Source organism: Carassius auratus, unplaced genomic scaffold, assembly GCF_003368295.1.
Source record: "Carassius auratus strain Wakin unplaced genomic scaffold, ASM336829v1 scaf_tig00214144, whole genome shotgun sequence".
Classification (NCBI taxonomy): Eukaryota; Metazoa; Chordata; class Actinopteri; order Cypriniformes; family Cyprinidae; genus Carassius; species Carassius auratus.
This window is the reverse complement of record NW_020527535.1, coordinates 16,711-28,437: the sequence shown is the minus strand read 5'-3', so window position 1 is coordinate 28,437 and position 11,727 is coordinate 16,711. Positions and strand designations below refer to the sequence as shown.

Below are 11,727 nucleotides of genomic sequence, written 5' to 3'. Positions count from 1 at the left end.
CAACACTGACATATTGTTAATTATGAATTTTTTCCATCGATACTGAAACATGCGTGAACAACAAAGCCTATTTTACCTCATGAAATAATACTTAAGCTTCAAATGGGCAACATCACGGATATGGAAAGGGATTTCGCCCGAGTGAGAGAATGAGAAAGCCAAACTTACCTTCTTAGCTTTAAATTTTATTATTATTTTTGTTTGTTAATAGCTAAGCCTATATTATTATATACTGCAATTAATAATTAACCATTAGAATTCTATATTTTAAATTCTTGTTTAGTTCTGATATATTTTGTTAAATTTAAAGGATTTGTTGTAAAGTGAAGGGAACTAAATATATCCTGTTGGTACATGATAACGTTATTAAGCCAGCCGTTATTATTTCTAAATGTAATAAAATGCAATTTATACATGAATTATATATATATATATATATAATACAGCAAACTAAATAGGTGATTAATCCGCTTAAGAAACCTATACACAACTCATATATATTTTTTTTCTCTCAAAAACTTAAGTAATTTTAGCGTGTTTAAAATTAAATAAATAAAGAAAACATGCAGCAAATGAAAAAGGGCGATTAAAATTTGTTACTCTGGGTTAACAGTAATTATAAGTATTATATACTTTAGAGCAGAGCCTGCATGGGCCTAATCTAGGCTATTTTTTGTTTTGTTTTGTTTTTTCATTGCATCTGACAATGACTTTGTTCATCGCATTCACTTTACGCGCTCTGGCGCAGATCCCCCTCTCGCGTTGCTCAGCTGTGGACGATTTAAAAATGTTTGATATAAAGGTTGCTGTTCCATTTTATACAGGAGTAAAAAAAATTTGTATTATATTGTTAGTTCTAATATCATTATAAACACAAGTTCATTTAGGCAATTTAACATGCACTGTGACATTTTATCCTTTTTAATTTATAAACTCCTTGATATTTTAAAGTTAGTATTTTAAATTCAAGTAAAAAAAAATAGGTTTTAACTGCTAAATACCAACAACCATACTGCATGTGAATAAATAAAATGCATACTTTTCATAACATTTCATTATTCATAAAATGCATAACATTTCTGGTGTTTGGATTTGTACTTCAATATAATGATGTGACGAGTGGGGCGGGGCCGAGAGTCGTGGGAAAGAGCGAGGCCGGTGGAGTGATTGGAGATGAGGGACACCTGCCCGACCCACCGGTCTCGAGTCCCACGGAGGAGATGGAAGGATATAAAACTGGAGCGACGACAGTGGCCACGTCCTCCTGAGGTTTTGTGAAGTTTCAAAGGCCATATTGCTGCACTGGCCCGGTCCTGCAGATTTGCCTTATACAACGTTCGGAAGATTGGACCCTTCCGATCAGAGCAGGCCACACAACTCCTTGTCCAAGCTCTTTGTTTTCTCCAGACTGGACTACTGCTATGCCCCCTTGGCGGGTCTTCCGGCATGGACTATCAAGCCTCTGCAACTGATCCAGGATGCAGCAGCGAGAGTGGTCTTCAACGAGCCAAAGAAAGCCCACGTCACACCTCTCTTCATAATTTTGCACTCGCTACCAATAGCTGTTCGCATCAGATTCAAGGTACTGATGTTTGCCTATAAGATACAGTTGAAACCAGATATTTACATACACTTAAGATAAAAACACAAAAACTTTTATTTCTTTTACTGTCATACATTAAATCAGAGTAAACTTTTTCTGTTTTAGATCAATAAATATAATTTTTTTTTGCATTTGCTAAATGTCAGAATTTAGCGAGGGAGTACTTTTATGTATTTTTTTTTATCATTTTCATCAAAATCAGAAGTATACATACACTAAGTTTAATGTGTCTTTAAACAAAAAAGAAAACTCCAGATGATACCATTCTGAGCTTAAGAAACTTCTGATAGGTTAATTGATTCCATTTTAGTTAATTGGTGGCACGCCTATGGATGCATATAAAGGCACACCTTAAACATAGAGCCTCTTTCTTTGACATCATGGGAAAATCAAGAGAAATCAACCAAGACATCAAGAAAAGAATTGTGGACCTCCACAAGTGTGGCTCATCCTTAGGTGCAATTTCCAGATGCCTGAAGGTCCCATGTTCATCTGTTCAGACAATAATACGCAAGTATAAAAAACATGGGAATGTACAACCATCATACTGCTCAGGAAGGAGACCGATTCTGAGTCCGAGAGAGGAACGTTTTTTGGTCTTCAACGCCTGCCCAATTAATACTAGCATTAGCCTAATGCGTTGTTTTGTCAAAGTTAACGCCCTGCTGGTCCAACGTAGCAGAAGACTGAAGTCTCTGTCTGCAGCCAAAGGATAGGTCTGTAGGAAGTGGGATTCGAACCCACGCCTCCAGGGGAGATTGCGACCTGAACGCAGCGCCTTAGACCGCTCGGCCATCCTGACAACCTTGCCTGGCTAGCGATGGCCTGTCCGAGCCACACCTGAAACCAGGGACCTAGAAGCTACTTTATCTCTGTTCAGGCCCCTTTAGCCCATGGGCCTCGTTGGCGCAGTTAGGCAGCGCGTCAGTCTCATAATCTGAAGGTCGTGAGTTTGAGCCTCACACGGGGCAGGGTGGTGCTTTTTTCTGATAACTGAGAGAGCTTAGACCAGGGGTATCAAACTAAATTCCTTTAGGGCCCGAGACCTGTAGAGTGTTGCTCCAACCCTTCTCAAACACACAAGGCCTGTAGTTTTCAAATGAGCATAAAGGGCATGATTAGTTGGATCAGGTGTGTTCAATCAGGCTTGAATCTAAACTCTGCAGGTCTCCGGCCTTCCGGGGGCTGAGTTTGACACCCGTTGCTCAGAAAGACAGAGTGAGGTTCTCTGTCCCCTTTCGTGTGGGTTTCCCTGTGTCTCCTGGGGGCAAAAGGCCACAGCTCCTCTTCAGGGCAGGTGAAATGATGCTTTGTGGAAAACTGTGAGGTTCCAGGTAAATTCCCTGAATCTCATCCAGCGACATTGCGTGTAGGCCCGTGCAATCCTTTTATGTCCTATGAAGTCAAAATTCTGCATTCATGCTGGCTAATGCTACACGAAGGCAGTAATAGCATCCCTCTCATATTCATGTAACACGTGGCCACGTCCTCCTGAGGTTTTGTGAAGTTTCAAAGGCCATATTGCTGCACTGGCCCAGTCCTGAAGATTTGCCTTGTACAACGTTCGGAAGATTAGACCCTTCCGATCAGAGCAGGCCACACAACTCCTTGTCCAAGCTCTCTGTTTTCTCCAGACTGGACTACTGTTACGCTCCCTTGGCGGGTCTTCCGGCACGTACTATCAAGCCTCTGCAACTGATCCAGGATGCAGCAGCGAGAGTGGTCTTCAACGAGCCAAAGAAAGCCCACGTTACACCTCTCTTCATAATTTTGCACTGGCTACCAATAGCTGTTGGCATCTGATTCAAGGTACTGATGTTTGCCTACAAGATAACCACTGGCTCTGCAGCAATATACGTAAAGTCGCTGGTTCAGACCTATGCTTGCTGTCTGCAAGTGAACGATGCCTCGTGGTGCCATCCCAAAGAGGCACAAAATCACTCTCAAGGACCTTTTCCTGGACTGTTCCCAGCTGGTGGATCGGCTTGCCTATCTCAATTCGAGCAGCGGAGGCTTTAACCATTTTCCAAAAGTGTCTAAAAACTCATCCTTGTCTTCAACGCCTGCCCAATTAATACTAGCATTAGCCTAATGCGTTGTTTTGTCAAAGTTAACGCCCTGCTGGCCCAACGTAGCAGAAGACTGAAGTCTCTGTCTGCAGCCAAAGGATAGGTCTGTCAGAAGTGGGATTCGAACCCACGCCTCCAGGGGAGACTGCGACCTGAACGCAGCGCCTTAGACCGCTCGGCCATCCTGACACCCTTGCCTGGCTATAGATGGCCTGTCCGAGCCGCACCTGAAACCAGTCTCATAATCTGAAGGTCGTGAGTTCGAGCTGAAGGTCGTGAGTTCGAGCCTCACGGGGCAGGGTGGTGCTTTTTTCTGATAACTGAGAGAGCTTAGACCAGGGGTATCAAACTAAATTCCTTTAGGGCCCGAGCCCTGTAGAGTGTTGTTCCAACCCTTCTCAAACACACAAGGCGTGTAGTTTTCAAATGAGCCTGAAGGGCATGATTGGTTGGATCAGGTGTGTTCAATCAGGCTTGAATCTAACTCTGCAGGTCTCCGGCCTTCCGGGGACTGAGTTTGACACCCGTGGCTCAGAAAGACAGAGTGAGGTTCTCTGTCCCCTTTCGTGTGGTTTCCCTGTGTCTCCTGGGGGCAAAAGGCCACAGCTCCTCTTCAGGGCAGGTGAAATGATGCTTTGTGGAAAACTGTGAGGTTCCAGGTAAATTCCCTGAATCTCATCTAGCGACATTGCGTGTAGGCCCGTGCAATCCTTTTATTTCAATGAAGTCAAAATTCTGCATTCATGCTGGCTAATGCTACACGAAGGCAGTAATAGCATCCCTCTCATATTCATGTAACACGTGGCCACGTCCTCCTGAGGTTTTGTGAAGTTTCAAAGGCCATATTGCTGCACTGGCCCGGTCCTGAAGATTTGCCTTGTACAACGTTCGGAAGATTAGACCCTTCCGATCAGAGCAGGCCACACAACTCCTTGTCCAAGCTCTCTGTTTTCTCCAGACCGGACTACTGTTACGCTCCCTTGGCGGGTCTTCCGGCACGTACTATCAAGCCTCTGCAACTGATCCAGGATGCAGCAGCGAGAGTGGTCTTCAACGAGCCAAAGAAAGCCCACGTCACACCTCTCTTCATAATTTTGCACTGGCTACCAATAGCTGTTGCATCAGATTCAAGGTACTGATGTTGCCTACAAATAACCACTGGCTCTGCAGCAATATACGTAAAGTCGCTGGTTCAGACTATGCTTGCTGTCTGCAAGTGAACGATGCCCATCGTGGTGCCATCCAAAGAGGCACAAAATCACTCTCAAGGACCTTTCCCTGGACTGTTCCCAGCTGGTGGATCGGCTTGCCTATCTCAATTCGAGCAGCGGAGGCTTTAACCATTTTCCAAAAGTGTCTAAAAACTCATCCTTGTCTTCAACGCCTGCCCAATATAATACTAGCATTAGCCTAATGCGTTGTTTTGTCAAAGTTAACGCCCTGCTGGCCCAACGTAGCAGAAGACTGAAGTCCTCTGTCTGCAGCCAAAGGATGGTCTGTCAGAAGTGGGATTCGAACCCACGCCCTCCAGGGGAGACTGCGACCTGAACGCAGCGCCTTAGACCGCTCGGCCATGCCTGACACCTTAGCCTGGCTATAGATGGCCTGTCCGAGCCCACCTGAAACAGTTCTCATAATCTGAAGGTCGTGAGTTCGAGCCTCACACGGGGCAGGGTGGTGCTTTTTCTGATAACTGAGAGAGCTTAGACCAGGGGTATCAACTAAATTCCTTTAGGGCCCGAGCCCTGTAGAGTGTTGTTCAACCCTTCTCAAACACACAAGGCGTGTAGTTTTCAAATGAGCCTGAAGGGCATGATGGTTGGATCAGGTTGTGTTCAATCAGGCTTGAATCTACACTTGCAGGTCTCCGGCCTCCGGGGACTGAGTTTGACCACCGTGGCTCAGAAAGACAGAGTGAGGTTCTCTGTCCCCTTTCGTGTTGGTTTCCCTGTGTCTCCCTGGGGGCAAAAGGCCACAGCTCCTCTTCAGGGCAGGTGAAATGATGCTTTGTGGAAAACTGTGAGGTTCCAGGTAAAATTCCTGAATCTCATCTAGCGACATTGCGTGTAGGCCCGTGCAATCCTTTTATTTCCAATGAAGTCAAAATTCTGCATTCATGCTGGCTAATGCTACACGAAGCAGTAATAGCATCCCTCTCATAATTCATGTAACACGTGGCCACGTCCTTCCTGAGGTTTTGTGAAGTTTCAAAGGCCATATTGCTGCACTGGCCCGGTCCTGAAGATTTGCCTTGTACAACGTTCGGAAGATTAGACCCTTCCGATCAGAGCAGGCCACACAACTCCTTGTCCAAGCTCTCTGTTTTCTCCAGACCGACTACTGTTACGCTCCCTTGGCGGGTCCTTTCCGGCACGTACTATCAAGCCTCTGCAACTGATCCAGGATGCAGCAGCGAGAGTGGTCTTCAACGAGCCAAAGAAAGCCCACGTCACACCTCTCTTCATAATTTTGCACTGGCTACCAATAGCTGTTGGCATCAATTCAAGGTACTGATGTTTGCCTACAAGATAACCACTGGCTCTGCAGCAATATACGTAAGTCGCTGGTTCAGACCTATGCTTGCTGTCTGCAAGTGAACGATGCCTCGTGGTGCCATCCCAAAGAGGCACAAAATCACTCTCAAGGACCTTTCCCTGGACTGTTCCCAGCTGGTGGATCGGCTTGCCTATCTCAATTCGAGCAGCGGAGGCTTAACCATTTTCCAAAAGTGTCTAAAAACTCATCCTTGTCTTCAACGCCTGCCCAATTAATACTAGCATTAGCCTAATGCGTTGTTTTGTCAAAGTTAACGCCCTGCTGGCCCAACGTAGCAGAAGACTGAAGTCTCTGTCTGCAGCCAAAGGATGGGTCTGTCAGAAGTGGGATTCGAACCCACGCCTCCAGGGGAGACTGCGACCCTGAACGCAGCGCCTTAGACCGCTCGGCCATCCTGACACCCTTGTCTGGCTATAGATGGCCTGTCCGAGCCGCACCTGAAACCAGTCTCATAATCTGAAGGTCGTGAGTTCGAGCCTCACACGGGGCAGGGTGGTGCTTTATTCTGATAACTGAGAGAGCTTAGACCAGGGGTATCAAACTAAATTCCTTTAGGGCCCGAGCCTGTAGAGTGTTGTTCCAACCCTTCTCAAACACACAAGGCGTGTAGTTTTCAAATGAGCCTGAAGGGCATGATTGGTTGGATCAGGTGTGTTCAAATCAGGCTTGAATCTACACTCTGCAGGTCTCCGGCCCTTCCGGGGACTGAGTTTGACACCCGTGGCTCAGAAAGACAGAGTGAGGTTCTCTGTCCCCTTTCGTGTTGGGTTTCCCCTGTGTCTCCTGGGGGCAAAAGGCCACAGCTCCTCTTCAGGGCAGGTGAAATGATGCTTTGTGGAAAACTGTGAGGTTCCAGGTTAAATTCCCTGAATCTCATCCAGCGACATTGCGTGTAGGCCCGTGCAATCCTTTTATTTCCAATGAAGTCAAAATTCTGCATTCATGCTGGCTAATGCTACACGAAGGCAGTAATAGCATCCCTCTCATATTCATGTAACACGTGGCCACGTCCTCCTGAGGTTTTGTGAAGTTTCAAAGGCCATATTGCTGCACTGGCCCGCGTCCTGAAGATTTGCCTTGTACAACGTTCGGAAGATTAGACCCTTCCGATCAGAGCAGGCCACACAACTCCTTGTCCAAGCTCTCTGTTTTCTCCAGACCGGACTACTGTTACGCTCCCTTGGCGGGTCTTCCGGCACGTACTATCAAGCCTCTGCAACTGATCCAGGATGCAGCAGCGAGAGTGGTCTTCAACGAGCCAAAGAAAGCCCACGTCACACCTCTCTTCATAATTTTGCACTGGCTACCAATAGCTGTTGGCATCAGATTCAAGGTACTGATGTTTGCCTACAAGATAACCACTGGCTCTGCAGCAATATACCTAAAGTCGCTGGTTCAGACCTATGCTTGCTGTCTGCAAGTGAACGATGCCTCGTGGTGCCATCCCAAAGAGGCACAAAATCACTCTCAAGGACCTTTCCCTGGACTGTTCCCAGCTGGTGGATCGGCTTGCCTATCTCAATTCGAGCAGCGGAGGCTTTAACCATTTTCCAAAAGTGTCTAAAAACTCATCCTTGTCTTAACGCCTGCCCAAATTAATACTAGCATTAGCCTAATGCGTTGTTTTGTCAAAGTTAAACGCCCTGCTGGCCCAACGTAGCAGAAGACTGAAGTCTCTGTCTGCAGCCAAAGGATAGGGTCTGTCAGAAGTGGGATTCGAACGCCACGCCTCCAGGGGAGACTGCGACCTGAACGCAGCGCCTTAGACGCGCTCGGCCATCCTGACACCCTTGCTGGCTATAGATGGCCTGTCCGAGCCGCAACCTGAAACCAGTCTCATAATCTGAAGGTCGTGAGTTCGAGCCTCACACGGGGCAGGGTGGTGCTTTTTTCTGATAACTGAGAGAGCTTAGACCAGGGGTATCAAACTAAATTCCTTTAGGGCCCGAGCCCTGTAGAGTGTTGTTCCAACCCTTCTCAAACACACAAGGCGTGTAGTTTCAATGAGCCTGAAGGGCATGATTGGTTGGATCAGGTGTGTTCAATCAGGCTTGAATCTACACTCTGCAGGTCTCCGGCCTTCCGGGGACTGAGTTTGACACCCGTGGCTTCAGAAAGACAGAGTGAGGTTCTCTGTCCCCTTTCGTGTTGGTTTCCCTGTGTCTCCTGGGGGCAAAAGGCCACAGCTCCTCTTCAGGGCAGGTGAAATGATGCTTTGTGGAAAACTGTGAGGTTCCAGGTAAATTCCCTGAATCTCATCCAGCGACATTGCGTGTAGGCCCGTGCAATCCTTTTATTTCCAATGAAGTCAAAATTCTGCATTCATGCTGGCTAATGCTACACGAAGGCAGTAATAGCATCCCTCTCATATTCATGTAACACGTGGCCACGTCCTCCTGAGGTTTTGTGAAGTTTCAAAGGCCATATTGCTGCACTGGCCCGGTCCTGAAGATTTGCCTTGTACAACGTTCGGAAGATTAGACCCTTCCGATCAGAGCAGGCCACACAACTCCTTGTCCAAGCTCTCTGTTTCTCCAGACCGGACTACTGTTACGCTCCCTTGGCGGGTCTTCCGGCACGTACTATCAAGCCTCTGCAACTGATCCAGGATGCAGCAGCGAGAGTGGTCTTCAACGAGCCAAAGAAAGCCCACGTCACACCTCTCTTCATAATTTTGCACTGGCTACCAATAGCTGTTGGCATCAGATTCAAGGTACTGATGTTTGCCTACAAGATAACCACTGGCTCTGCAGCAATATACGTAAAGTCGCTGGTTCAGACCTATGCTTGCTGTCTGCAAGTGAACGATGCCTCGTGGTGCCATCCCAAAGAGGCACAAAATCACTCTCAAGGACCTTTCCCTGGACTGTTCCCAGCTGGTGGATCGGCTTGCCTATCTCAATTCGAGCAGCGGAGGCTTTAACCATTTTCCAAAAGTGTCTAAAAACTCATCCTTGTCTTCAACGCCTGCCCAATTAATACTAGCATTAGCCTAATGCGTTGTTTTGTCAAAGTTAACGCCCTGCTGGCCCAACGTAGCAGAAGACTGAAGTCTCTGTCTGCAGCCAAAGGATAGGTCTGTCAGAAGTGGGATTCGAACCCACGCCTCCAGGGGAGACTGCGACCTGAACGCAGCGCCTTAGACCGCTCGGCCATCCTGACACCCTTGCCTGGCTAGAGATGGCCTGTTCGAGCCGCACCTGAAACAGGGACCTAGAAGCTACTTTTCTCTGTTCGGGCCCCTTTAGCCCACGGCCTCGTTGCGCAGTTAGGCAGCGCGTCAGTCTCATAATCTGAAGGTCGTGAGTTCGAGCCTCACACGGGGCAGGGCTGGTTCTTTTTTCTGATAACTGAGAGAGCTTAGACCAGGGGTGTCAAACTAAATTCCTTTAGGGCCCGAGCCCTGTAGAGTGTTGTTCCAACCCTTCTCAAACACACAAGGCATGTAGTTTTCAAATGAGCCTGAAGGGCATGATTAGTTGGATCAGGTGTGTTCAATCAGGCTTGAATCTAAACTCTGCAGGTCTCCGGCCTTCCAGGGGACTGAGTTTGACACCCGTGGCTCAGAAAGACAGAGTGAGGTTCTCTGTCCCCTTTCGTGTTGGGTTTCCCTGTGTCTCCTGGGGGCAAAAGGCCACAGCTCCTCTTCAGGGCAGGTGAAATGATGCTTTGTGGAAAACTGTGAGGTTCCAGGTAAATTCCCTGAATCTCATCCAGCGACATTGCGTGTAGGCCCGTGCAATCCTTTTATTTACAGTGAAGTCAAAATTCTGCATGCATGCTGGCTAATGCTACATGAAGGCAGTAATAGCATCCCTCTCATATTCATGTAACACGTGGCCACGTCCTCCTGAGGTTTTGTGAAGTTTCAAAGGCCATATTGCTGCACTGGCCCGGTCCTGAAGATTTGCCTTGTACAACGTTCGGAAGATTAGACCCTTCCGATCAGAGCAGGCCACACAACTCCTTGTCCAAGCTCTTTGTTTTCTCCAGACCGGACTACTGCTATGCTCCCTTGGCGGGTCTTCCGGCACGTACTATCAAGCCTCTGCAACTGATCCAGGATGCAGCAGCGAGACTGGTCTTCAACGAGCCAAAGAAAGCCCACGTCACACCTCTCTTCATAATTTTGCACTGGCTACCAATAGCTGTTCGCATCAGATTCAAGGTACTGATGTTTGCCTACAAGATAACCACTGGCTCTGCAGCAATATACCTAAAGTCGCTGGTTGCAGACCTACGCTTGCTTTCTGCAAGTGAACGATGCCTCGTGGTGCCATCCCAAAGAGGCACAAAATCACTCTCAAGGACCTTTCCCTGGACTGTTCCCAGCTGGTGGATCGGCCTGCCTATCTCAATTCGAGCAGCGGAGGCTTTAACCCTTTTCAAAAGTGTCTAAAAACTCATCCTTGTCTTCAACGCCTGCCCAATTAATACTGGCATTTGCCTAATGCGTCGTTTTGTCAAAGTTAACGCCCTGCTGGCCCAACGTAGCAGAAGACTGAAGTCTCTGTCTGCAGCCAAAGGATAGGTCTGTCAGAAGTGGGATTCGAACCCACGCCTCCAGGGGAGACTGCGACCTGAACGCAGCGCCTTAGACCGCTCGGCCATCCTGACACCCTTGCCTGGCTAGAGATGGCCTGTTCGAGCCGCACCTGAAACCAGGGACCTAGAAGCTACTTTTTCTCTGTTCGGGCCACCTTTAGCCCACGGGCCTCGTTGGCGCAGTTAGGCAGCGCGTCAGTCTCATAATCTGAAGGTCGTGAGTTCGAGCCTCACACGGGGCAGGCTGGTTCTTTTTTTCTGATAACTGAGAGAGCTTAGACCAGGGGTGTCAAACTAAATTCCTTTAGGGCCCGAGCCCTGTAGAGTGTTGTTCCAACCCTTCTCAAACACACAAGGCATGTAGTTTTCAAATGAGCCTGAAGGGCATGATTAGTTGGATCAGGTGTGTTCTATCAGGCTTGAATCTAAACTCTGCAGGTCTCCGGCCTTCCAGGGACTGAGTTTGACACCCGTGGCTTAGAAAGAAAGATTGAGGTTCTCTGTCCCCTTTCGTGTGGGTTTCCCTGTGTCTCCTGGGGGCAAAAGGCCACAGCTCCTCTTCAGGGCAGGTGAAATGATGCTTTGTGGAAAACTGTGAGGTTCCAGGTAAATTCCCTGAATCTCATCCAGCGACATTGCGTGTAGGCCCGTGCAATCCTTTTATTTACAGTGAAGTCAAAATTCTGCATGCATGCTGGCTAATGCTACATGAAGGCAGCAATAGCATCCCTCTCATATGCATGTAACACGTGGCCACGTCCTCCTGAGGTTTTGTGAAGTTTCAAAGGCCATATTGCTGCACTGGCCCGGTCCTGAAGATTTGCCTTGTACAACGTTCGGAAGATTAGACCCTTCCGATCAGAGCAGGCCACACAACTCCTTGTCCAAGCTCTTTGTTTTCTCCAGACTGGACTACTGCTATGCTCCCTTGGCGGGTCTTCCGGCACGTACTAT

At 47.8% G+C, this 11,727-nt stretch overlaps 7 non-coding genes across 7 annotated transcripts; 1 reads left to right on the top strand and 6 right to left on the bottom strand.

Annotated features, from left to right (window-relative positions):
- Window positions 1–2,322: 2,322 nt before the first annotated feature.
- Window positions 2,323–2,405, bottom strand: trnal-cag (transfer RNA leucine (anticodon CAG)). Its single transcript has one exon. It is a non-coding gene; the product is annotated as a tRNA-Leu (tRNA).
- A 1,373-nt stretch (window positions 2,406–3,778) lies between these two features.
- trnal-cag (transfer RNA leucine (anticodon CAG)) lies at window positions 3,779–3,861 on the bottom strand. The gene has a single exon. It is a non-coding gene; the product is annotated as a tRNA-Leu (tRNA).
- Window positions 3,862–5,169: 1,308 nt separating this feature from the next.
- trnal-cag (transfer RNA leucine (anticodon CAG)) lies at window positions 5,170–5,254 on the bottom strand. Its single transcript has one exon. It is a non-coding gene; the product is annotated as a tRNA-Leu (tRNA).
- A 1,289-nt stretch (window positions 5,255–6,543) lies between these two features.
- trnal-cag (transfer RNA leucine (anticodon CAG)) lies at window positions 6,544–6,627 on the bottom strand. Its single transcript has one exon. It is a non-coding gene; the product is annotated as a tRNA-Leu (tRNA).
- Window positions 6,628–9,307: 2,680 nt separating this feature from the next.
- Window positions 9,308–9,390, bottom strand: trnal-cag (transfer RNA leucine (anticodon CAG)). The gene has a single exon. It is a non-coding gene; the product is annotated as a tRNA-Leu (tRNA).
- A 1,372-nt stretch (window positions 9,391–10,762) lies between these two features.
- trnal-cag (transfer RNA leucine (anticodon CAG)) lies at window positions 10,763–10,845 on the bottom strand. The gene has a single exon. It is a non-coding gene; the product is annotated as a tRNA-Leu (tRNA).
- Window positions 10,846–10,941: 96 nt separating this feature from the next.
- trnam-cau (transfer RNA methionine (anticodon CAU)) lies at window positions 10,942–11,015 on the top strand. The gene has a single exon. It is a non-coding gene; the product is annotated as a tRNA-Met (tRNA).
- The last annotated feature ends 712 nt before the right edge of the window (window positions 11,016–11,727 follow it).